Source organism: Somniosus microcephalus, chromosome 4 (genome assembly GCF_052327205.1).
Source record: "Somniosus microcephalus isolate GS21.2 chromosome 4, FLI_Smic_1.0, whole genome shotgun sequence".
NCBI classification, from domain to species: Eukaryota; Metazoa; Chordata; class Chondrichthyes; order Squaliformes; family Somniosidae; genus Somniosus; species Somniosus microcephalus.
This window is the reverse complement of record NC_140990.1, coordinates 150185821-150213518: the sequence shown is the minus strand read 5'-3', so window position 1 is coordinate 150213518 and position 27698 is coordinate 150185821. Positions and strand designations below refer to the sequence as shown.

The following is a 27698-nucleotide window of genomic DNA, read 5'->3' as shown; positions in this document are numbered from 1 at the left end:
CTCGACGATTTTGCTTTGTCGTGTGTCTCGAAGGCTGCCTTGGAGAATGCTTACCCGAAGATCGGAGGCTGAATGTCCTTGACTGCTGAAGTGTTCCCCGACTGGGAGAGAACACTCCTGCCTGGCGATTGTTGTGTGGTGTCCGTTCATCCGTTGTCGCAGTGTCTGCATGGTCTCGCCGGTGTACCATGCTCCGGGTCATCCTTTCCTGCAACGTATGAGGTAGACAACGTTGGCCGAGTCACATGAGTATGTACCATGTACCTGGTGGGTGGTGTCCTCACGTGTGAGGATGGTATCTGTGTTGATGATCTGGCATGTCTTGCAGAGGTTGCCGTGGCAGGGTTGTGTGGTCGCTGTTCTCTTGAAAGCTGGGTAATTTGCTGCGAACGATGGTCTGTTTGAGGTTAGGCGGCTGTTTGAAGGCGAGTAGTGGAGGCGTGGGGATGGCCTTAGCGAGGTGTTCGTCGTCATCGATGACATGTTGGAGGCTGCGAAGAACATGGTGTAGTTTCTCCGCTCCGGGGAAGTACTGGACGACGAAGGGTACTCTGTTGGTTGTGTCCCGTGTTTGTCTTCTGAGGAGGTCTATGCGATTTTTCGCTGTGGCCCGTCGGAACTGTCGATCGACGAATCGAGCGTCATATCCTGTTCTTACAAGGGTGTCTTTCAGCGTCTGTAGGTGTCCATCGCATTCCTCCTCATCTGAGCAGATCCTGTGTATTCACAGGGCTTGTCCATAGGCGATGGCTTCTTTAACGTGGTTAGGGTGGAAGCTGGAGAAGTGGAGCATCGTGAGGTTGTCCGTGGGCTTGCGATAGAGTGAAGTGCTGAGGTGTCCGTCTTTGATGGAGATTCGTGTGTCCAAGAATGAAACCGATTCTGAGGAGTAGTCCATGGTGAGTTTGATGGTGGCATGGAACTTGTTGATGTTATCATGTAGTCTTTTCAGTGATTCTTCGCCGTGGGTCCATAGGAAGAAAATGTCATTGATGTATCTGGTGTATAGCGTTGGTTGGAGGTCCTGTGCAGTGAAGAAGTCTTGCTCGCACTTGTGCATGAAGATGTTGGCGTATTGGGGTGCGAATTTGGTCCCCATGGCTGTTCCGTGTGTTTGGGTAAAGAACTGGTTGTCAAAGGTGAAGACATTGTGGTCAAGGATGAAGCAGATGAGTTGTAGGATGGCGTCTGGAGATTGGCTGTTGTTGGTGTTGAGTACTGAGGCTGTCGCAGTGATGCCGTCATCGTGGGGGATACTGGTGTAGAGTGCCGAGACGTCCATCGTGGCGAGGAGTGTTCCTGGTTCAACTAGTCCGTGGGTGCTGAATTTCTGTAAGAAGTCTGTAGTGTCGCGACAGAAGCTGGGGGTTCCCTGTACGATGGGTTTCAGGATGCCCTAGACGTATCTAGAGAGGTTCTCACACAGGGTTCCGTTGCCTGATAAGATAGAACGTCCGGGTGTGTTGGCTTTGTGTATCTTTGGGAGGCAGTAGAAGTCTCCCACGTGGGATGAGAGCGCGTAGGATGCTTTGAAGGTCTGGATCGAAGGTCTTGATCAGTCTGTTGAGTTGGCGGGCGTGTTCTTTGGTCGGATCTGCGGGTAACTGTCTGTAGTGTTCCTGGTTGTCCAGTTGTCGGTATGCTTCTTTGCAATAGTCCATTCTGTTCTGTATGGCGATGGCTCCTCCTTTGTCTGCTGGTTTGATGACGATGTTGCGGTTGGTCTTGAGAGCGTGGATGGCATTGCATTGTGCTCGGGTGACATTCTGGACTGTCTTGTGAGTGCGGCTGATGAATCTGGCGTTGATGCATCTCCTGACAGCTTGAGCATACATGTCAAGCTTAGGGCAGCGACCCTCCGGAGGGGTCCAATTTGACTCTTTCTTCTTCGGTTGCTCTATCTGCTGTTCCGGATCATTGATTGTCTCATTGGTTTCGCTGCTGACATCTTGGGATTTGTGGAAGAATTCCCGGAGCCTCATTCTCCTGATGAATTCCTCTGTGTCTGCCACTCATGAAGACGGCCTCAACAAGGATCTTGGGTTCATGTCATGCTACATGTACCCCCACCTGGCGTAGTCATCCAGACTCGAGTCATCGTTAGCTTGTTCTCTCTACACAGATGCGGCCGGACCTGCTGTGATTTCCAGCAAAAAAAATTTTTTTTTTTTTTGTGTCTTTTGTTTGTTTTTTGTTTTTCATACAGACCCCAGCATCTGCAACATTTGACCCTTTGTGATCCCACTTCATTGTTCTTTGATGAAATATTTTCCTGACTGACCTGTTTGGACACCATTCACACCTTTGATTGCTGTGATTATCTCTCTGCCGAGGTGTGATAAAGGGCAGTTAGAAAGATTACCTGTAATCATCTGGCAGTGTTCTCTGACTATATATGCTGTGTCTATATGCATCCCTTCACTTCACCTGACGAAGGAGCAGCGCTCCGAAAGCTTGTGATTTCAAATAAAGCTGTTGGACTATAACCTGGTGTGTGACTTCTCACATAAAACGGTACCATCTCCTAAAACAAGTTACAGGAACTAGACAAGGAGATCGAAACCAAACTCCGTAAGATACCGTGGTATGAAACAGTCTGGAACTGGGGCTTGAACGTAGATATCTACCCTTGGATCCGCATCATCTCTCATGTGCTGGTAGCGCTACAATTAATATTAGCATTAGGTTGGCTTACAGTGACTTGTGCTGCTTGCTCAAAACGTAGAAACAAAACCAGGGCAAAGGCGACAGTTAAGGAACAGAGTAAGCTGCTCAAACATGTGCAAGACGAAGGAATTATTTAGCTCTAAACGCACTGTGTCCCCAACCTAGCAGCTGGCCACTGCAAGTGGGGCGGGACGCCTAAGGCAGTATTAGTCATAATTGGTCATCTTGTGTAGGTTAGCCAAGGACCAAAAGGGGGGACTGAAGTGGAGCAGCGGCGCCCTTCAGGAATTAAGGGGTTAGCAATGCAGCTTGCACACTAGATCAGCGGAGACAGTTCAGACATGTTGACCACAAGGTCTTGATGCTTCTTGCAAGATTAGATGAAATTAGCTCAGAAGCACCAACCACAAACTACAGAAGTAAAACCACACGGGGCACAGCAAGACAGAAATGCATACATGTGGTTTTACTAAAGGTTACAAAATATAACAACAGGTGAGATCATAAAGTTCATGTGACAATAAAATATAGGCGAAAGTTTGTGTGATGCGAGATAGGGAATTAGCCAATCAGCAACTGTGCACGCGGGCTTTAAGCCAATTAAAAGTGCAGCGGAATATGTACGAGGTTACCACGACTTTTGAACACATAAATATGTAACGCTTACTGTATAATTTCGGAGAAGTCTGCTGGTGCGCCAGTAAAGATTGTTTCCCCACCGGTGTATTAAAGACTTTTGATTTGTACCTGACAGACTTGTGTCGAGTGATGAATAAATACTCCACAACAGCACCTTCAGTATAGGCTCACAGCTCAGAATTACCACTCGGCAAGGTACAGGAGGGCAAACAGTGACTGGGACCGAACCCCACCATCACACAGCATCTTCAGTATAGGCTCACAGCTCAGAATTACCACTCGGCAAGGTACTGGAGGGCAAACAGTGACTGGGGCCGAACCCCACCATCACACAGCTCCTTCAGTATAGACTCACAGCTCAGAATTACCACTCGACAAGATACTGGAGGAGAAACAGTGACTGGGCCCGAACCCCACCATCACACAGCACCTTCAGGAGAGAAAGGAAGAAAAATCCGAGCCTGCGATGAATCTGCATTTCAAACAGTGAGGATGTGGCGAGGAGGGGGGTGTGTGTGGGATGAGGAATTTACAGATTAGGAGGGGCAAGAGAGGAAAGAATGTTCCAGAGAAACTAGAACTGTCTGTTCAGAATTTCTATCCTGTACTGACAGTGATGACTTTTGTAAATTATGAAGACAGGTTGCATAGACAGGCGTCTATTCCCTTGAATATAGAAGATTAAGCGGCGATCTAATTGAGGTGTTTAAGATGATTAAAGGAGTTGATCGGATAAACAGAGAGAAACTATTTCCTCTGGTGGGGGAGTCCACAGCAAGGGGACATAACCTTAAAATCAGAGCCAGGCCGTTCAGCGGTGATGTCAGGAAGCACTTCTTCACACAAAGGGTACTGGAAATCCGGAACTCTCTCCCCCAAAAACTGCTGCGGCTGGGGGTCAATTGAAAATCTCAAAATTGGGTGTGCTAGATTTTTGCTAGTCAAGGGTACTTAGGGTTAAAGAACAAAGATGGGTAGATGGATCTCACACACAGATCAGCCAGCATCTAATTGAATGAGGGAACTAGCTCGATGGGCTGCATGACCTCCGCCTGTTCCTACTTACAGTGATGACTTTTGTAAACAGCTTTCACAGGGTATTAGGAGGGGAGGATATGCAGACAGGATTAATCCTGGCCAGCTCCTGTTCTTATGACAGACTGAACCAATCACACAGCTCAGTATCAGATTGAATTATTCCTCTCTCCAGCCTGTAACCGAGGAAACTTGTAACACTGAGGCCGAAATTCCATTTCTGTGAGCCGGGGATGCAGGCAGTGCTGGGCTCACAGAGAGCAGCAAGCCGGGTTCAGAGTGTGCACACTGGGATTGCCCTTGAACTGGGTTTTACAGTGAGCATGTGCTGGGGCCCAAGCTCATTGGCAGAGCGGTCCTGGGACGCCACACGGGGATTCCAACCCTGGGACTCGACAAGGGGATTCCAACCCTGGGACTCGACAAGGGGATTCCAACCCTGGGACTGCACATGGGAATTCCAACCCTGGGGCTGCACATGGGGATTCCTATCCTGGGACTGTACATGGGGGTTCTAACCCTGGGACTCTACAAGGGGATTCTAACCCTGGGACTGTACATGGGGATTCCAACCCTGGGACTGCACATGGGGATTCCAGCCCTGGGACTGTACATGGGGATTCCAGCCCTGGGACTGCACATGGGGATTCCAGCCCTGGGACTGCACATGGGGATTCCAGCCCTGGGACTGCACATGGGGATTCCAACCCTGGGACTGTACAGGGGGATTCCAACCCTGGGACTGTACATGGGGATTCCAACCCTGGGACTGTACATGGGGATTCCAACCCTGGGACGGTACATGGGGATTCCAACCCTGGGAGTGCACATGGGGATTCCAACCCTGGGACTGTACATGGGGATTCCAACCCTGGGACTGTACATGGGGATTCCAACCCTGCGACTGTACATGGGGATTCCAACCCCGGGACTGTACTTGGGGATTCAAACCCTGGGACTGTACATGGGGATTCCAACCGTGGGACTGCACATGGGGATTCCAGCCCTGGGGCTCATAGAGTTATACAGCACAGAAAGAGGCCCTTCGGCCCATCGCGTCCACACTGGCCATCAAGCCCTATCTAATCTAATCCCATTTTCCAGCATTTGGTCCGTAGCCTTGTATACTATGGCATTTCAAGTGCTCATCCAAATGCTTCTTGAATGTTGTGAGGGTTCCTGCCTCTACCACCCTTTCAGGAAGTGAGATCCAGATTCCAACCACACTCTGGGTGAAAAAGTTCTTCCTCAAATCCCCTCTGAACCTCCTGCCCCTTACCTTGAATCTATGCCCCCTTGTTATTGACCCCTCTACTAAGGGGAAAAGTTCCTTTCTATCCACCCTATCTATGCCCCTCATAATTTTGTATACCTCAATCAGGTCCCCCCTCAGCCTTCTCTGCTCCAAGGAAAACAACCCCAGCCAGTCCAGTCTTTCTTCATAGCTGAAGCGCTCCAGCCCAGGTAACATCCTGGTAAATCTCCTCTGCACCCTCTCCAAAGCAATCACATCCTTCCTATAGTGTGGCGACCAGAACTGCGCACAGTACTCCAGCTGTGGCCTTACCAGCGTTTTGTACAGCTCCATTATAACCTCCCTGCTCTTATATTCTATGCCTTGGCTAATGAAGGCAAGTATCCCATATGCCTTTTTAACCACCTTATCCAGCTGTTCTGCTGCCTTCAGGGATCTATGCACATACACACCAAGGTCCCTCTGATCCTCTGTCTTTCCTAGGGTCTTGCCATTCATTGTGTATTCCCTTGCCTTGTTAGTCCGTCCAAAATGCATCACCTCACACTTTTCAGGGTTAAATTCCATTTGCCACTGTTCCGCCCATCTGACCAACCCATCTATATCGTCCTGTAGCCTGAGGCTTCCCGCCTCGCTATTTACCACCCCACCAATTTTCGTGTCATCTGCGAACTTACTCATCATACCTTTTACATTCACATCCAAATCATTAATGTAGACCACAAACAGCAAGGGACCCAGCACCGATCCCTGCGATACCCCACTGGACACAGGCTTCCAGTCACAAAAACAGCCTTCCACCATCACCCTCTGCCTTCTGCCACTAAGCCAGTTTTGGATCCAATGTGCCAAGACACCCTGGATCCCATGGGCTCTTACCTTCTTGACCAGTGTCCTATGCGGGACTTTATCAAAAGCCTTACTGAAATCCATGTAAACCACATCCACTGCACTACCCTCATCCACACACCGAGTCACGCCCTCGAAAAATTCAATCAAATTGGTCAGACATGATCTTTCCTTGACAAAGCCATGCTGGCTATCCTTAAGTAATCCCTGCCTCTCCAAGTGGAGACCAATTCTGTCCTTCAGAATTTTTTCCAATACAAGGGGATTCCAACCCTGGGACGGTACAGGGGGATTCCCAGCCCTGGGAATGTACATGGGGATTCCAGCCCTGGGACTGTACATGGGGATTCCAACCCTGGGACTGTACATGGGGATTCCAGCCCTGGGACTGTACATGGGGATTCCAGCCCTGGGACTGCACATGGGGATTCCAGCCCTGGGAATGTACATGGGGATTCCAGCCCTGGGACTGTACATGGCCATTCCAGCCCTGGGACTGTACATGGGGATTCCAACCCTGGGACTGTACATGGGGATTCCAACCCTGGGACTGTACATGGGGATTACAGCCCTGGGACTGTACATGGGGATTCCAACCCTGGGACTGTACATGGGGATTCCAACCCTGGGACAGTACATGGGGATTTCAACCCTGGGACTGTACATGGGGATTCCAGCCCTGGGACTGTACATGGGGATTCCAGCCCTGGGACTGCACATGGGCGTTCCAGCCCTGGGGCTGCACATGGGGATTCCTGCCCTGGGATTGTACATGGGGATTCCAGCCCTGGGACTGTACATGGGGATTCCAGCTCTGGGACTGTACATGGGGATTCCAGCCCTGGGGCTGTACATGGGGATTCCAGCCCTGGGACTGTCCATGGGAATTCCAGCCCTGGGACTGTCCATGGGGATTCCAGCCCTGGGACTGCACATGGGGATTCCAGCCCTGGGACTGTACATGGGGATTCCAGCCCTGGGACTGTACATGGGGATTCCAGCCCTGGGACTGTACATGGGGATTCCAGCCCTGGGACTGTACATGGGGATTCCAACCCTGGGACTGTATATGGGTATTCCAGCCCTGGGACTGTACATGGGGATTCCAACCCTGGGACTGCACATGGGCATTCCAGCCCTGGGACTGTACATGGGGATGCCAACCCTGGGACTGCACATGGGGATTCCAGCCCTGGGACTGCACATGGGCATTCCAGCCCTGGGACTGTACATGGGGATTCCAACCCTGGGACTGCACATGGGGATTCCAGCCCTGGGACTGCACATGGGTATTCCAGCCCTGGGACTGTCCATGGGAATTCCAACCCTGGGACTGCACATGGGCATTCCAGCCATGGGGCTCTACATGGGGATTCCAGCCCTGGGACTGTACATGGGGATTCCAACCCTGGGTCTGTACATGGGGATTCCAGCCCTGGGACCGTACATGGGGATTCCAGCACTGGGACTGTACATGGGGATTCCAGCCCTGGGACTGTACATGGGGATTCCAGCCCTGGGACTGTACATGGGGATTCCAGCACTGGGACTGTACATGGGGATTCCAGCCCTGGGACTGTACATGGGGATTCCAGCCCTGGGACTGTACATGGGGATTCCAGCCCTGGGACTGTACATGGGGATTCCAGCCCTGGGACTGTACATGGGGATTCCAACCCTGGGACTGTACATGGGGATTCCAGCCCTGGGACTGTACATGGGGATTCCAGCCCTGGGACAGTACATGGGGATTCCAGCCCTGGGACTGTACATGGGGATTCCAGCACTGGGGCTGTACATGGGGATTCCAGCCCTGGGACTGTACATGGGGATTCCAGCCCTGGGACTGTCCATGGGGATTCCAGCCCTGGGACTGTCCATGGGGATTCCAGCCCTGGGACTGTACATGGGGATTCTGACCCTGGGACTGTACATGGGGATTCCGGCCCTGGGATTGTACATGAGGATTCCAGCCCTGGGACTGTACATGGCGATCCCAGCCCTGGGACTGCACATGGAGATTCCAGCCCTGGGGCTCATAGAGTCAGAGTTATACAGCACAGAAAGAGGCCCTTCGGCCCATCGCGTCCGCGCCGGCCATCAAGCCCTATCTAATCTAATCCCATTTTCCAGCATTTGGTCCGTAGCCTTGTATGCTATGGCATTTCAAGTGCTCATCCAAATGCTTCTTGAATGTTGTGAAGGTTCCTGCCTCTACCACTCTTTCAGGCAGTGAGTTCCAGATTCCAACCACCCTCTGGGTGAAAAAGTTTTTCTTCAAATCCCCTCTAAACCTCCTGCCCCTTACCTTGAATCTGTGCCTCCTTGTTATTGACCCCTCTACGAAGGGGAAAAGTTCCTTTCTATCCACGTATCTATGCCCCACATAATTTTGTATACCTCAATCAGGTCCCCCCTCAGCCTTCTCTGCTCCAAGGAAAACAGCCCCAGCCTGTCCAGTCTTTCTTCATAGCTGAAGCGCTCCAACCCAGGTAACATGCTGGTAAATCTCCTCTGCACCCTCTCCAAAGCAATCACATCCTTCCCATAGTGTGGTGACCAGAACTGCACACAGTACTCCAGCTGTGGCCTTACCAGCGTTTTGTACAGCTCCATCATAACCTCCCTGCTCTTATATTCTATGCCTCGGCTAATGAAGGCAAGTATCCCATATGCCTTTTTAACCACCTTATCCAGCTGTTCTGCTGCCTTCAGGGATCTATGTACATACACACTAAGGTCCCTCTGATCCTCAGTCTTTCCTAGGGTCTTACCATTCATTGTGTATTCCCTTGCCTTGTTAGTCCGTCCAAAATGCATCACCTCACACTTTTCAGGGTTAAATTCCATTTGCCACTGGTCCGCCCATCTGACCAACCCATCTATATCGTCCTGTAGCCTGAGGCTTCCCGCCTCGCTATTTACCACCCCACCAATTTTCGTGTCATCTGCGAACTTACTGATCATACCTTTTACATTCACATCCAAATCATTAATGTAGACCACAAACAGCAAGGGACCCAGCACCGATCCCTGTGGTACCCCACTGGACACAGGCTTCCAGTCACAAAAACAACCTTCCACCATCTCCCTCTGCCTTCTGCCACTAAGCCAGTTTTGGATCCAATGTGCCAAGGCACCCTGGATCCCATGGGCTCTTACCTTCCTGACCAGTCTCCTATGCGGGACTTTATCCAAAGCCTTACTGAAATCCATGTAAACCACATCCACTGCACTACCCTCATCCACACACCTAGTCACCCCCTCGAAAAATTCAATCAAATTGGTCAGACATGATCTTCCCTTGACAAAGCCATGCTGGCTATCCCTAATTAATCCCTGCCTCTCCAAGTGGAGACCAATTCTGTCCCTCAGAATTTTTTCCAATACAAGGGGATTCCGGCCCTGGGGCGGCACCTGGGGGATTCGGGCCCTGGGGCTGCACCTGGGGGATTCCGGCCCTGGGGCTGCACCTGCGAGATTCGGGCCCTGGGGCTGCACCTGGGGGATTCCGGCCCTGGGGCTGCACCTGGGGGATTCCGGCCCTGGGGCTGCACCTGGGGGATTCCGGCCCTGGGGCTGCACCTGGGGGATTCGGGCCCTGGGGCTGCACCTGGGGGATTCCGTCCCTGGGGCTGCACCTGGGGGATTCCGTCCCTGGGGATGCAGCTGGGGGATTCCGGCCCTGGGGCTGCACCTGGGGGATTCCGGCCCTGGGGCTGCACCTGGGGGATTCCGGCCCTGGGGCTGCACCTGGGGGATTCTGGCCCTGGGGCTGCACCTGGGGGATTCCGGCCCTGGGGCTGCACCTGGGGGATTCCGGCCCTGGGGCTGCACCTGGGGGATTCCGGCCCTGGGACTGCACCTGGGGGATTCCGGCCCTGGGGCTGCTCCTGGGGGATTCCGGCCCTGGGGCTGCACCTGGGGGATTCCGGCCCTGGGGCTGCACCTGGGGGATTCCGACCCTGGGACTGCACATGGGGATCGCGGCCCTGGGACTGCAAATGGGGATTCCAGCCCTGGGACTGTACATGGGGATTCCAGCCCTGGGACTGCACCTGGGGGATTCCGGCCCTGGGGCTGCACCTGGGGATTCCAGCCCTGGGACTGTACATGGGGATTCCAACCCTGGGACTGTACATGGGGATTCCAGCCCTGGGACTGTACATGGGGATTCCAGCCCTGGGACTGTACATGGGGATTCCAGCCCTGGGACTGTACATGGGGATTCCAGCCCTGGGACTGTACATGGGGATTCCAGCCCTGGGACTGTCCATGGGGACTCCGGCCCTGGGACTGTCCATGGGGATTCCGGCCCTGGGACTGTACATGGGGATTCTGGCCCTGGGACTGCACATGGAGATTCCAGCCCTGGGGCTCATAGAGTCAGAGTTATACAGCACAGAAAGAGGCCCTTCGGCCCATCGCGTCCGCGCCGGCCATCAAGCCCTATCTAATCTAATCCCATTTTCCAGCATTTGGTCCGTAGCCTTGTATGCTATGGCATTTCAAGTGCTCATCCAAATGCTTCTTGAATGTTGTGAAGGTTTCTGCCTCTACCACTCTTTCAGGCAGTGAGTTCCAGATTCCAACCACCCTCTGGGTGAAAAAGTTTTTCCTCAAATCCCCTCTAAACTTCCTTCCCCTTACCTTGAATCTATGCCCCCTTGTTATTGACCCTTCTACGAAGGGGAAAAGTTCCTTTCTATCCACGTATCTATGCCCCACATAATTTTGTATACCTCAATCAGGTCCCCCCTCAGCCTTCTCTGCTCCAAGGAAAACAGCCCCAGCCTGTCCAGTCTTTCTTCATAGCTGAAGTGCTCCAACCCAGGTAACATGCTGGTAAATCTCCTCTGCACCCTCTCCAAAGCAATCACATCCTTCCCATAGTGTGGCGACCAGAACTGCACACAGTGCACTAGCTGTGGCCTTACCAACGTTTTGTACAGCTCCATCATAACCTCCCTGCTCTTATATTCTATGCCTCGGTTAATGAAGGCAAGTATCCCATATGCCTTTTTAACCACCTTATCCAGCTGTTCTGCTGCCTTCAGGAATCTATGTACATACACACTAAGGTCCCTCTGATCCTCAGTCTTTCCTAGGGTCTTGACATTCATTCACTGTGTATTCCCTTGCCTTGTTAGTCCGTCCAAAATGCATCACCTCACACTTTTCAGGGTTAAATTCCATTTGCCACTGGTCCGCCCATCTGACCAACCCATCTATATCGTCCTGTAGCCTGAGGCTTCCCGCCTCGCTATTTACCACCCCACCAATTTTCGTGTCATCTGCGAACTTACTGATCATACCTTTTACATTCACATCCAAATCATTAATGTAGACCACAAACAGCAAGGGACCCAGCACCGATCCCTGTGGTACCCCACTGGACACAGGCTTCCAGTCACAAAAACAACCTTCGACCATCACCCTCTGCCTTCTGCCACTAAGCCAGTTTTGGATCCAATGTGCCAAGGCACCCTGGATCCCATGGGCTCTTACCTTCCTGACCAGTCTCCTATGCGGGACTTTATCCAAAGCCTTACTGAAATCCATGTAAACCACATCCACTGCACTACCCTCATCCACACACCTAGTCACCCCCTCGAAAAATTCAATCAAATTGGTCAGACATGATCTTCCCTTGACAAAGCCATGCTGGCTACCCCTAATTAATCCCTGCCTCTCCAAGTGGAGACCAATTCTGTCCCTCAGAATTTTTTCCAATACAAGGGGATTCCGGCCCTGGGGCGGCACCTGGGGGATTCCGGCCCTGGGGCTGCACCTGGGGGATTCCGGCCCTGGGGCTGCACCTGCGAGATTCGGGCCCTGGGGCTGCACCTGGGGGATTCCGTCCCTGGGGCTGCACCTGGGGGATTCCGGCCCTGTGGCTGCACCTGGGGGATTCCGGCCCTGGGGCTGCACCTGGGGGATTCCGGCCCTGGGGCTGCACCTGGGGGATTCCGGCCCTGGGGCTGCACCTGGGGGATTCCGACCCTGGGGATGCACCTGGGGGATTCCGGCCCTGGGGCTGCACCTGGGGGATTCCGGCCCTGGGGCTGCACCTGGGGGATTCCGGCCCTGGGGCTGCACCTGGGGGATTCCGTCCCTGGGGCTGCACCTGGGGGATTCCGGCCCTGGGGCTGCACCTGGGGGATTCGGGCCCTGGGGCTGCACCTGGGGGATTCCGGCCCTGGGGCTGCACCTGGGGGATTCCGGCCCTGGGGCTGCACCTGGGGGATTCCGGCCCTGGGGCTGCACCTGGGGGATTCCGGCCCTGGGGCTGCACCTGGGGGATTCCGGCCCTGGGGCTGCACCTGGGGGATTCCGGCCCTGGGGCTGCACCTGGGGGATTCCGGCCCTGGGGCTGCACCTGGGGGATTCCGGCCCTGGGGCTGCACCTGGGGGATTCCGGCCCTGGGGCTGCTCCTGGGGGATTCCGGCCCTGGGGCTGCACCTGGGGGATTCCGGCCCTGGGGCTGCACCTGGGGGATTCCGGCCCTGGGACTGCACATGGGGATCGCGGCCCTGGGACTGCACATGGGGATCCCGGCCCTGGGGCTGCACATGGGGATTCCGGCCCTGGGACTGCACCTGGGGGATTCCGGCCCTGGGGCTGCACCTGGGGGATTCCGGCCCTGGGGCTGCTCCTGGGGGATTCCGGCCCTGGGGCTGCACCTGGGGGATTCCGGCCCTGGGGCTGCACCTGGGGGTTGCGGCCCTGGGGCTGCACATGGGGATCGCGGCCCTGGGACTGCACATGGGGATCCCGGCCCTGGGGCTGCACATGGGGATTCCGGCCCTGGGACTGCACCTGGGGGATTCCGGCCCTGGGGCTGCACCTGGGGGATTCCGGCCCTGGGGCTGCTCCTGGGGGATTCCGGCCCTGGGGCTGCACCTGGGGGATTCCGGCCCTGGGGCTGCACCTGGGGGTTGCGGCCCTGGGGCTGCACCTGGGGGTTGCGGCCCTGGGACTGCACCTGGGGATTGCGGCCCTGGGACTGCACCTGGGGATTGCGGCCCTGGGACTGCACCTGGGGATTGCGGCCCTGGGACTGCACCTGGGGATTGCGGCCCTGGGACTGCACCTGGGGATTGCGGCCCTGGGACTGCACATGGGGATTGCGGCCCTGGGACTGCACATGGGGATTGCGGCCCTGGGACTGCACATGGGGAATGCGGCCCTGGGACTGCACATGGGGATTGTGGCCCTGGGACCAGGGTTGCAAAGGGGTGGAAAGTTTCCGGTAAATTTCCGGAAATTTTCCACGGGAAGTTTAGCTTGGGAACTTTGCCCAAAAAAGCACATGCTAGCATAATTTTGTTTTTTTTGTATTTCTTTCTTTTTTTTCCCACAGGTCCTCTCTTAAAATTACTAACAGAGATGGAATCTTAATTAAGGTATTTCTTAATCAATATATGTTTATCTTCTTAATTGGCTTGTTTTAATAATTACAAGTTTTGTGTGTGACTGTGAACAAATGTGTCCTGATTGGTTGGATGAGTGGATGAGCGATTAGCTCCCTCTATTTGTAATATTTGCATATCGAATTGTGATTGGCCTGCAGGCATCTGTAAGACTGCTATAGTTTTTTTAAGATGCAGGTTAGGGGTCCTGAGGGAAGTCATTTTGTTTTCTGCTGATGTTGTGATGATGCAGTAAGTAAATCAGACTTTATACCAAATAAACCAGTTACTTGTTGAACTCTGTTGTCCTTCAATTTAAAATATACAAAATAATACACTATTGGTGATGTAGTGTCGTGTGTGTACAGGTCATGCTTCCATCACATGGAGCATCAGCAAAAATGTACTCACCCTGTTGCAATCGTGCTGATCGACCGCAGTTCGACACAGAGATGAATGCCCTTTATTTCTCTGCATAGAACAATGCCACGTTTACCGTCGGATGTGTGGAAGCATTTTACCCCAGGCATTAAAGATGGAAAGACTGTGTACATGTGCAAACACTGTAGAAAGCCATATGTAAAGAATGCCACAAAGATGCAGCGGCATTTATCCAAATGCAACAACTTCACTCAAAGCTCACAGCAGTCAGCCCAGAGTTCCTCTGCTTCCATTCAAGAAGATGATGGTTCTCATTCAGCATCAGGCTCATCATCAGCAACTGCTGGCCCACTTGCAAGGTTCTTTGATACAATGGATAACCATAGCCAGAAGAATGCAGATGAGTGCCTTGCTCAAGTTGTATATGCAACAGGCTCACCCCTCATGCTCATAGCCAATGTGTACTGGAAGAGATTTTTCAATGTTATTCGCCCTGCATACTGTCCTCCCACCAGACATGCTTTGTCTACTTATTTGCTGGAGGCTGAGTATAACAGAGTCCAAGGAAAGCTCAAAGAAACGATAGCGATGGCAGACTGTGTTGCAGTTATCTCAGATGGGTGGTCAAATGTACGAGGGGAGGGCATCATAAACTACATCATCTCCACTCCTCTCCCAGTGTTCTTCAAGAGCACAGACACGAAGGACAACAGACACACAGGCACATACATTGCTGATGAGCTGAAAGCGGTCATCAACGATCTTGGCTCACAAAAGGTCTTTGCAGTAGTTACTGACAATGCTGCGAATATGAAGGCTGCTTGGGCTCAAGTGGAGGAGGCCTACCCTCATATGTCTATTGGGTGCGCAGCTCATGGGCTTAACCTGCTCCTCAAGGACATCATGGGTTTGAGAACCATGGAAGCACTGTACAAGAGAGCCAAGCAAGTTGTTAAGTATGTCAGGGGAAAACAGGTAGTTGCAGCAACCTACAACTCCAAGCAAATGACAAAGAACAAGAACACCACACTGAAGCTGCCCAACAACACTAGATGGGGTGGTGTTGTCATAATGTACAACAGCCTTCTGGAGGGTAAGGAGTCGCTGCAAGAAATGGCAATATCCCAGTCTGGGGATATGGAAACCACCATCAAGAAAATACTGCTGGATGATGTGTTTTGGGAGAGAGTGGTTAGCAGCCTTAAACTACTCTCACCAGTAGCATCTGCAATTGCTCAGATTGAAGGAGATGACGCTGTCTTGTCAGATGTTCTCAGGCTTTTTACTGATTTAAAAGAACAAATCAGCATTGCCCTACCCACATCCCTGCTGCTCAAAGCAGAGGAGAAGGCAATTGTTCAATTCATACAGACGCGTCAAGAATTTTGTGTCAAGCCGATTCATGCTGCAGCATACATGCTGGACCCAAAGCATGTTGGGAGACCAATACTTTCTGGAGAACAGATCAACAGCGCGTACAGTGTGATTTCTACCCTCTCACGCCACCTCAATCTGGACGTGGGCAAAGTTCTGGGAAGTCTGGCAAAGTTCTCTACCAAGCAAGGTCTTTGGAATGGGGATGGGATATGGGAATCATGCAAGCATATCAGTGCACATACCTGGTGGAAGGGACTTTGTGCATCTGAGGCCCTGTCACCTATTGCATCGGTGATACTCCAAATCCCACCTTCATCAGCGGCCTCTGAACGAAACTGGTCACTTTTTGGGAATACGCATACAAAGGTGCGCAACAGGCTGACTAACAAGAGAGTGGAGAAACTGGTGGCTATCCGGGTGAACCTACAACTTATTGAGCCAGATACAGAAGTGTCCACCACACAGCTAGACACTGACACAGAGGAGGAAATGGACACGTCAGAGCCAGAGTCAGAGAATCAGGAGGAGCAATGAGGAGTAGAAGACTCAAAGGGACAAAATAAGGACAAATTACAGGCTAAATAAGCTGACGCTGTTTTTATTTAATTTTAGATGGGTCTTTTTTGTGGGGGTTCAATAAAGTTCAAAATTATAACCTAAATAAAGTTTTGAAAGCCTGTTTTTATTTGTATGGAACAGTATGTCTATTTTGACGACAAAGATAATATAAGGGTCAGAGACAAAAACCATCAGTGCGCAAAAAAACTCAAAATTCCCATAAATTCCCATAAATTCCCGAAAATTCCCATGGAAAGTTTCCTCTTTTAAAAATTCCCAGAATTTTGCAACCCTACCTGGGACTGCACATGGGGATCCCGGCCCTGGGGCTGCACATGGGGATTCCGGCCCTGGGACTGTACATGGGGGTTCTAACCCTGGGTCTGTACATGGGGCTTCCAGCTCTGGGACTGTACATGGGGATTCCAGCCCTGGGACAGTACATGGGGATTGTAACCATGGGACTGTACATGGGGCTCCCAGCCTAGGGACTGCAAATGGTGATTCCAACCCTGGGGCTGTACATGGGGATTCCAACTCTGGGACTGTACATGGGGATTCCAACCCTGGGACTGTACATGGGGACTCCAACTCTGGGACTGTGTAAGAATTCGCAATGATTTACAGTTCTGAAGATTCATGTTTTTTGATTAAAGTATCCCTGGGCAATGTGCTTTTTAAATTTCCAGGGATAAAATGGCTGTCACACCACATGGCCGAGACAAAAAGGCTTGGAATGCAGCTTTCTGTGTCTGGAAGTAAGGTTCAATGAAGACAAAGGACAATGCTTTGTTTACAAAGCAACTGAATGCTATTAGCATTTGTTTAGATACACCTGAAACTGCAGAAGAGACGTTTGCACCTTGAATGGGAAGCGTTAACTTTAAATGGGTTTCCAATCACCCAGTACTGGACTATAGAGCAGATGTATCCCCCTTTTGTTTCAGCAAAGGGAGCTCTGAAAATCACATTAACTCAATCTAACCACTTTGAGTTAGCCTATCACAACTTTGGGGTTAATTTTGCACACAGCCCTTGCAAGGCACGGATGTGAGGGGCTCACCAGGTATAAAAAAAGGGCTGAGCAGCCAGCTCGCGCTCTTGACTCTTGGCTCTTGACTTCCTGGGACGATAAGGTGAGCGCTCTCTCTCTCTCTCTCTCTCTCCCTCTCTCTTCGCTGGACCATGTGAGCAGAGATTTTCTGACTCTCAACAAGGCAACCTAGCAGGAGTTAAGGGGGGATGGTGATTTAAGGGAATTGCTAAGATTGTTTAAATAACATTGTAGCCATTGTACCCCTCGTTTTTGCCGTGTGTACCCCCTTGATATATAGTTTTACAATTTTACTGTGTTCGTGTGGGATAGTTTGATATTGTGATTGTAGTTTCTTTTAGTTAATAAAGCTTGATAATTTTCTCTCATCCAAACCACGTGTTCCGTTTTAATATCATTAATTATAAGTTCCTCCACTCAGAACTAAAGGAGGGGTAGCGATTCGAAACCGCTGTTCGTAAATTGGTTTAGAGTGCAGCAGCAAAAAGACTGCTGGCCAGGTAGATTACCTTAAACCAGTTTAAACAAAGCCCCCGAAATCCTTACAACAGTACTTGGGGATTCCAACCCTGGGACTGTACATGGGGATTCCAACCCTGGGGCTGTACATGGGGATTCCAACCCTGGGGCTGTACATGGGGATTCCAACCCTGGGACTGTACATGGGGATTCCAACCCTGGGACTGTACATGGGGATTCCAATCCTGGGACTGTACATGGGGATTCCAACCCTGGGACTGTACATCGGGATTCCAACCCTGGGACTGTACATGGGGATTCCAACCCTGGGACTGTACATGGGGATTCCAACCCTGGGACTGTACATGGGGATTCCAACCCTGGGACTGTGCATGGGGATTCCAACCCTGGGACTGTACATGGGGATTCGAGTCGGCGGGAATCTCGGAGCGGTGGAGTGAGGATAAAGGCTCCAAGAGACCAGGTAGGCCTCAGTGCGGAGTGTGATTCGGCGGGAATCTCGGAGCGGTGGAGTGAGTATAAAAGGATCCAAGAGACCAGGTAGGCCTCAGTGCGGAGCGCGAGTCGGCGGGAATCTCGGAGCGGTGGAGTGAGTATAAAAGGATCCAAAAGACCAGGTAGGCCTCAGTGCGGAGCGCGAGTCGGCGGGAATCTCGGAGTGGTGGAGTGAGTATAAAAGGATCCAAGTGACCAGGTAGGCCTCAGTGTGGAGCGCGAGTCGGCGGGAATCTCGGAGCGGTGGAGTGAGTATAAAAGGATCCAAGAGACTAGGTAGGCCTCAGTGCGGAGCGCGAGTCGGCGGGAATCTCGGAGCAGTGGAGTGAGTATAAAAGGATCCAAGAGACCAGGTAGGCCTCAGTGCGGAGCGCGAGTCGGCGGGAATCTCGGAGCGGCGGAGTGAGTATAAAAGAGGCTCCAAGAGACCAGGTAGGCCTCAGTGCGGAGCAGGAGTCGGCGGGAATCTCGGAGCGGTGGAGTGAGTATAAAAGGATCTAAGAGACCAGGTAGGCCTCAGTGCGGAGCGCGAGTCGGCGGGAATCTCGGAGCGGCGGAGTGAGTATAACAGAGGCTCCAAGAGACCAGGTAGGCCTCAGTGCGGAGCGCGAGTCGGCGGGAATCTCGGAGCGGCGGAGTGATTATAAAAGAGGCTCCAAGAGACCAGGTAGGCCTCAGTGCGGAGCAGGAGTCGGCGGGAATCTCGGAGCAGTGGAGTGAGTATAAAAGGATCCAAGAGACCAGGTAGGCCTGAGTGCGGAGCGCGATTCGGCGGGAATCTCGGAGCGGTGGAGTGAGTATAAACGGATCCAAGAGACCAGGTAGGCCTCAGTGCGGAGCGCGAGTCGGCGGGAATCTCGGAGCGGCGGAGTGAGTATAAAAGGATCCAAGAGACCAGGTCGGCCTCAGTGCGGAGCGCGAGTCGGCGGGAATCTCGGAGCGGTGGAGTGAGTCGAAAAGGATCCAAGAGACCAGGTAGGTTTACCAATCTCCAATCTCAGAACTCAGAGGGAAGGAGAGAAGTAAAAAGTAATCTAAGTGTGACGTCACCAGAAAGCAAGTAAGTGATTGGTTGGTGAGTATTTCTCTCTTTTTTAAACTTTAACTCTGTGGCTTATAGTTTCTAAAGTCTCTGTGATGTAGCGGGGACTGTTTATAAACCAGAGCCCTTAAATATACTATTTAACTGTAGTGTAATCGGTGGGATTGATTTAATTTAATTTAATTGCAATTAATTAAAGGGTAAGTCATGGCAGGACAGCCCGGTGCCGTGGTATGCTCCTCCTGCGCTATGTGGGAACTCAGGGACACTTCCTGTGTCCCTGACAACTATGTGTGCAGGAAGTGTGTCCAGCTGCAGCTACTTGCAGACCGCATTGCGGCGCTGGAGCTGCGATTGGATTCATTCTGGACCATCCGCGAGGCTGAGGACGTTGTGAATAGCACGTTTGATCAGTTGGTCACACCACAGGCAAAGGTTGGACAGGCAGAAAGGGAATGAGTGACCAACAGACAGAGTACTAGGCAGAGGCAGGTAGTGCAGGGGTCCCCTGTGGACATCCCCATCTCAAACAGATACACCACTTTGAGTACTGTTGGGGAGGATGGCTTACCAGAGGAAGGCAGCAGCAGCCAACTTCCTGGCACCAGGGGTGGCTCTGCTGCACAGGACAGGAGGAAAAAGAGGGGTAGAGCTATAGTAATAGGGGATTCTATTGTAAGGGGAATAGATAGGCGTTTCTGCGGATGCAAACAAGACTCCAGGATGGTGCATTGCCTCCCTGGTGCAAGGGTCAAGGATGTCTCAGAGCGGCTGCAGAACATCTTGGAAGGGGAGGGTGAACAGCCAGTTGTCGTGGTGCATATAGGTACCAACGATATAGGTAAAAAGCGGGATGAAGTCCTAAAAGCGGAATATAGGGAGTTAGGAGGTAAATTAAAAAATAGGACCTCAAAGGTAGTAATCTCAGGATTGCTACCAGTGCCACGTGCTAGTCAGAGTAGAAATGGAAGGGTATTTCAGATGAATACGTGGCTAGAGGAATGGTGCAAGGGGGAGGGATTCAAATTCCTGGGAAATTGGAACCGGTTCTGGGGGAGGTGGGACCAGTTCAAACCGGACGGTTTGCACCTGGGCAGGGCCGGGACCAATGTCCTAGGGGGAGTGTTTGTTCGTGCTCTGGGGAGGGTTTAAACTAAGATGGCAGGGGGCTGGGAACCTGAGCAAGGGGACAGAGGAAAGGGAAACAAGGATAAAAGCAAAAGATAGGAAGGAGAAAAACAAAAGTGGCAGTCAGAGAAATCAACGGTTTAAATCAAAAGTGGCCACAGTAAATAATAATTCTAATAGGTGTAAGAGCGTTAAAAAAACAAGCCTGAAGGCTTTGTGTCTTAATGCGAGGAGCATTCGTAATAAGGTGGATGAATTAGCTGCGCAAATAGAGGTAAACGAATATGGTTTGATTGGGATTACGGAAACATGGCTCCAGGGTGGCCAAGGCTGGGAACTCAACATCCAGGGGTATTCAATATTCAGGAAAGATAAGCAAAAAGGAAAGGGAGGTGGGGTAGCATTGCTGGTTAAAGAAGGGATTAACACAATTGTAAGGAAGGATATTAGCTCTGATGATGTGGAATCTGTATGGGTAGAACTGAGAAATACCAAGGGGCAGAAAACGTTAGTGGGAGTGGTATATAGACCTCCAAACAGTAATGCATGGGTTGGGGATGGCATTAAAAGGGAAATTAGAGAAGCGTGCAATAAGGGCACAGCAGTCATCATGGGTGACTTTAATCTACATATAGATTAGTACCAAATTAGTAACAATACTGTGGAGGAGGAATTCCTGGAGTGTTTAAGGGATGGTTTCCTGGACCAATATGTCGAGGAACCAACCAGAGATCAGGCCATCTTTGACTGGGTATTATGTAACGAGAAAGGAATAATTAGCAATCTTGTTGTACAAGGCCCCTTGGGTCGGAGCAATCATAATATGATCGAATTCTTCATTAAGATGGAGAATGAAGTAGTCGACTCAGAGACTAGGGTCCTAAATTTAAATAAAGGAAACTACGAAGGTTTGAGGCATGAGTTGGGTAGGATTGATTGGGGAATGTCACTCAAAGGGTTGACGGTGGATAGGCAATGGCAAACATTCAAAGACCGCATGGATGAACTACAGAATTTCTTCATCCCAGTTTGGCATAAAAATAAAACAAAAAAGGTGACTCAACTGTGGCTAACAAGGGAAATTAGGGATAACATAAGGTCCAAGGAGAGGACATATAAATTGGCCAGAAAAAGCAGTAAACCTGAGGATTGGGAGCAGTTTAGGATTCAACAAAGGAGGACAAAGGGATTAATTAAGAAAGGGAAAACAGAATATGAGAGTAAGCTTTCAGGGAACATAAAAACTGACTGTAAAAGCTTTTATAGATATGTGAAGAGAAAAAGATTGGTGAAGTCACGCATAGGTCCCTTGCAGTCAGAATCAGGGGAATTTATAATGGGGGAACAAAGAAATGGCAGACCAATTAAATACATATTTTGGTTCTGTCTTCACAAAGGAGGACACAAATAACCTCCCAGAGATGTCAGGGAACATAGGGTCTGATGAAAGGGAGGAACTGAAAGAAATCAGTATTTATAGGGAAATGGTGTTAGGGAAATTGATGGGATTGAAGGCCGATAAATCCCCAGGGCCTGATAATCTATATCCTAGGGTACTTAAGGAAGTGGCCCTAGAAATAGTTGATGCTTTGCTGATCATCTTCCAGCATTCGATGGAATCTGGAACAGTACCCATGGATTGCAGGGTAGCTAATGTTACCCCACTATTCAAAAAAGGTGGTAGAGAGAAAACGGGGAATTACAGACCGGTAAGCCTGACATCGGTAGTGGGGAAAATGCTAGAGTCCATTATAAAAGATGTAATAGCAGAGCACTTGGAAAACAGTGACAGGATCGGACAAAGTCAACATAGATTTACAAAAGGTAAATCGTGCTTGACTAATCTACTGGAATTTTTTGAGGATGTAACTGGTAAAATAGATAAGGGAGAACCAGTGGATGTGGTGTGTTTGGACTTTCAAAAGGCTTTCGATAAGGTCCCGCATAAGAGATTAGCGTGTAAAGCTAAGGCACATGGGATTGGGGGCAAGGTATTGACTTGGATAGAGAACTGGTTGGCAGATGGAAAGCAAAGAGTTGGAATAAATGGGTCTTTTTCCGAGTGGCAGGCAGTGACTAGTGGGGCCCCAGCTATTCACAATATATATTAATGATCTAGACAAGGGAACTAGATGTAATATCTCCAAATTTGCAGACGACACTAAGCTGGGTGGGCCTGTGTGCTGTGAGGAGGACGCGGAGAAACTCCAGGATGATTTGGACAGGTTGGGTGATTGGGCAAAAGCATGGCAGATGCAATATAACATAGATAAATGCGAGGTTATCCACTTTGGTGGCAAAAACCAGAAGGCAGATTATTATCTGAATGGCAATAGATTGGAAGAAGGGGAAGTGCAACAAGACCTGGGTGTCCTTGTGCACCAGTCGCTTAAGGTAAGCATGCAGGTGCACCAGGTGTTTAAGAAGGCAAATGGCATGTTGGCTTTCGTAGCGAGAGGGTTTGAGTACAGGAACAAGGATGTCTTGCTGCAGTTATACAGTGCCTTGGTGAGACCACATCTTGAGTATTGTGTGCAGTTTTGGTCGCCTTATCTGAGGAAGGATGTTCTTGCCATGGAAGGAGTTCAGCGAAGATTCACCAGGCTGATAGCTGGGATGGCAGGAATGACGTATGAGGAGAGATTGGGTCGATTGGGCTTGTACTCGCTGGAGTTTAGAAGAATGAGAGGGGATCTCATTGAAACTTATAAAATTCTGACAGGGCTGGACAGACTAGATGCTGGAAGGATGTTCCCGATGGTCGGGGAGACCAGAACCAGGGGTGACAGTCGAAGGATATGGGGTAGGCCATTTAGGACAGAAGTGAGGAGGAATTTCTTCACCCAGAGAGTGGTGAACCTGTGGAATACTCTACTACAAAGGCAGTAGAGGCCAATACATTAAATATATTCAAGAAGGAGTTGGATACATTCCTTAAGGCTAAAGGGATCAAGGGGTATGGGGAGAAAGCAGGGACCGGGTACTGAATTTGAATGATCAGCCATGATCGCATTGAATGGCAGAGCAGGCTTGAGGGGCCAAATGGCCTACTCCTGCTCCTATCTTCTATGTTTCTCTGACAGTACATGGGGATTCCAACCCTGGGACTGTACATGGGGATTCCAACCCTGGGACTGTACATGGCGATTCCAACCCTGGGACTGTACATGGGGATTCCAACCCTGGGACTGTACATGGCGATTCCAACCCTGGGACTGTACATGGGGATTCCAACCCTGGGACTGTACATGGGGATTCCAACCCTGGGACTGTACATGGCGATTCCAACCCTGGGACTGTACATGGCGATTCCAACCCTGGGACTGTACATGGGGATTCCAACCCTGGGACTGTACATGGGGATTCCAACCCTGGGACTGTACATGGGGATTCCATCCCTTGGACTGTACATGGGGATTCCAACCCAGGGACTGTACATGGGGATTCCAACCCTGGGACTGTACTTGGGGATTCCAACCCTGGGACTGTACTTGGGGATTCCAACCCTGGGACTGTACTTGGGGATTCCAACCCTGGGACTGTACTTGGGGATTCCAACCCTGGGACTGTACTTGGGGATTCCAACCCTGGGACTGTACTTGGGGATTCCAACCCTGGGACTGTACTTGGGGATTCCAACCCTGGGACTGTACTTGGGGATTCCAACCCTGGGACTGTACTTGGGGATTCCAACCCTGGGACTGTACTTGGGGATTCCAACCCTGGGACTGTACTTGGGGATTCCAACCCTGGGGCTGTACTTGGCGATTCCAACCCTGGGACTGTACTTGGCGATTCCAACCCTGGGACTGTACTTGGCGATTCCAACCCTGGGACTGTACTTGGCGATTCCAACCCTGGGACTGTACTTGGCAATTCCAACCCTGGGACTGTACATGGGGATTCTAACCCTGGGACTGCACAAGGAGATTCCAACCCTGGGACTGTACATGGGGATTCCAACCCTGGGACGGTACATGGGGATTCTAACCCTGGAACCGTACATGAGGATTCCAACCCTGGGACTGTGCAAGAGGATTCTAACCCTGGGACGGTGCAATGGGATTCTAAACCTGGGACTGCATATGGGGATTCATAGAAACAAAGATAGGAGCAGGAGTAGGCCATTCGGCCCCTTGAGCCTACTCCGCCATTCAATGAGATCATGACTGATCATCCAAACTCAGTACCCGGTTCCTGCCTTCTCCCCATATCCCTTTAGCCTTCAGAAATATATCTAACTCCTTCTTGAACATATTTAATGAATTGGCCTCAACTGCCTTCTGTGGTAGAGAATTCCACAGGTTCACCACTCTCTGGGTGAAGAAATGCCTCCTCATCTCTGTCCTAAATGGCTTACCCCTTATCCTTAGACTGTGACCCCCTGGTTCTGGACTCCCCCGCCATCGGGAACATCCTTCCTGCATCTCGTCTGTCTCGTCCTGTTAGAATTTTATAAGTTTCAATGAGATCCCCTCTCATTCTTCTAAACTCCAGCGAGTATAAGCCCAATTGACCCAATCTCCCCTCATACGTCATTCCTGCTATCCCAAGTATCAGTCTGGTGAATCTTCGCTGCACTCCCTCCATGGCAAGAACATCCTTCCTCAGATAAGGCGACCAAAACTGCACACAATACTCAAGGTGTGGTCTCACCAAGGCCCTGTACAACTGCAGCAAGACATCCTTGCTCCTGTACTCGAACCCTCTCATTATGAAGGCCAACATACCATTTGCCTTCTTAACCACCTGCTGCACCTGCATGCTTACCTTCAGCGACTGGTGCACAAGGACGCCCAAGTCTCGTTGCACTTCCCCTTCTCCCAATCTATTGCCGTTCAGATAATAATCTGCCTTCCTGTTCTTGCCACCAAAGTGGTTAACCTCGCATTTATCCACATTATGCTGCATCTGCTATATCACCCAACCTGTTCAAATCATACAGAGATTCTAACCCTGGGACGGTACATGGGGATTCCAACCCTGGGAATGTACATGGGGATTCCAACCCTTGGACTGTACATGGGTGGCACAGCTCTGGGGCTCTTCTGCTACAATTGCGTGGGATGTTAACCGTATGCTCTGCTTTTACCAGCGCCTTCAGGAGAGATGGTGAGAAATCCGAAGTGTGAAGAGTCTGAATCAAATAACTGAGTCAATTAATTACTCTCCCGGGCACGAGGACCCCGTTGGGAACAGACACTGAAGCCCCGCCCACTCTTTGTTCCTGACCAAGTGTCTGCGCATGCGCTTTGCTACACACAATCAAAATGGCGGCCGTTAGCGTGGGCCTGTGACCGGGAGAAGCCCCGAAGTTGCAAACGCGGGACCTTCAGGTTATTATTCGGGGCTTGCGGCCGACACTGGTTGTTTATGAAGCCTCCCGGCCCACCTACCGGTCCAATACTCCGCTCCGTTTGGCCGCTACTCACTAACTTATCAGCAGCTGCTCCATATCAATCATCTTCCGGGTTGACACGCACCGCGCATGCTCCAAACCTAGGCTGCCCCACGCCTGCGCACTGGGCTCCTGTAGTCTGGGTGCGGCACCTTCTCCGCCGCGGGGAATGCTGGGCAAACAAACCGCCATTAAAACGCCCCATTTGTGAATAGAACATGATTTACTGAGATTGCATTGAGCTCTGAACCATGTTCATTCCAGCAGTTAGAGTGTGTTTTTGCTGATCTTAATAACCCCTATATACCTGGGCTGCAGATTAATATTCTGTATAAATATCTATAAATTGCCCTCGCAACGCGGGGCTCCCCAGCTAGTCTATCTATATATATAAAGCGGCTCTTCTGTCTGTCTGTCTGTCCGCCTGGTCTCTATACGTTTGGAAGTTACAGAGCGTACCGACGCGCGCGTCGCCTCAAAAGAAAGCTTGCGATTCCGGACCGGTCATCGGTGTATTTACGTTTCGGCCGGACAAAAATCCCGCCCGCGGTATCCCAAAAACGTTCAGCGTTCCGCTCATTAGCATCTCATTAGCGACCGTGTGACGTCGAGGTCTTCCTACAGTTGAGTGTCGAGTGACTCGACGATTGACCAATCCTACGCTTCGGTGACCTGACCGGTCGACCAATCGGTGCGTGTGTGGGCGGGCCTTATCCTTCTGAACCGAGGTGAGTGGCCGCCATCTTGATTTTCCACGATTTTTTCCCCCACACTTTCTGTGTGTTAGGGAACTAAGGTAAATATTTCAATTATGTGTTAGGCAATTAATTAACATTTTATTTGAGTTTTATATTGTGTTTAGCAATGCCCCCTCCTCCTCACCCTCGTGCAGGGGGGACTCGGGGCCTGAAGCTGAAAAATTTCTCTCTCTCTCTCTCTCTTTCTTCCCTCTCTCTCTCTCCTTCTCCTCTTCCCTCTCTCTCTCTCCTTCTCTTCCCTCTCTCTCCTTCTCCTCTTCCCTCTCTCCTCTTCCCTCTCTCTCCTTCTCCTCTTCCCTGTCTGTCTCTCTCTATTTCCCCCTCTCAGGTGTCGCGGACGGAGCGCGGGCGCGCCGCCCGAAGTTTCCCGCTCGCTAACGGCCTTGCCGGCTCCCGCGGGCCGCTCGCACTGACCGCGCATGCGCCGCCCGCACTCACCGTGCATGCGCCGCCCGCACTCACCGCGTATGCGCTGCCCGCCCGCCCGCAGCGGCCGTCCATCAGCCGCGCGATACGCGGGGGACCTCAGCAACGGCACCGGACCTCAGGCGCTAGGCAGGGGGAGGGGCTGGAGAGAGGGACAGAGGGGAGTAGGGGAGGGGTGGGGGGGGGAGAGGGAGACAGGGAGGGGAGGGGAGAGAGGGGAGGGGAGGGAGAGAGGGGAGGGAGGGATAGGACAGGGAGAGGACATGACAGGGAGAGGGGGGACACACAGGGGCAGGGAGACCAAACGCCCCAAAATTGCCCTCGCGCCCCAAAATTGCCCTCGCAACGCGGGGCTCCCCAGCTAGTATTGAATAAATCAGCTTTGTTTCAAAGAAAGAGTTGGATATATTAATTGAGGCTAAAGGGATCAAGGGATATGGGGAGAAAGCAGGGACAGGGTACTGAATTTGGATGATCAGCCATGATCTCATTAAATGGCGGGGCGGGCTCGAGGGGCCGAATGGCCGACTCCTGCTCCTATCTTCTATGTTTCTAAAAGACTGTGTATTCAATAACAACAGAAAATGCTGGAAATACTCAACAGGTCAGGCAGCATCCACGGAGAGATAAACAGAGTTAACATTTCAGGTCTGTTTCTCTTCGTCAGAACTGGAAAAAGTTAGAGATGTAACCGATTTTAAGCAGGTGCAGAGGCAGGGGAAGACGAAGGGGAGGAAAGAATA

The 27698-nt window shown here is 51.3% G+C and overlaps 1 protein-coding gene across 2 annotated transcripts in view; it reads right to left on the bottom strand.

The window, feature by feature from the left end:
• LOC147119913 (uncharacterized) overlaps window positions 1–25874 on the bottom strand; it is a 65262-nt gene extending 39388 nt beyond the window's left edge. Inside the window, exons 1-2 of one of the 2 annotated variants that reach the window (XM_085985309.1) lie at window positions 25770–25874; window positions 17238–17396 (exon numbers count right to left, since the gene is read on the bottom strand). The gene's annotated coding sequence lies outside the window, so the exon portion shown is untranslated. The remainder of the gene's footprint in view (window positions 1–17237; window positions 17397–25769) is intronic. The other variant, XM_085985310.1, reaches the window with a different exon arrangement.
• Between the last annotated feature and the right edge of the window lie 1824 nt (window positions 25875–27698).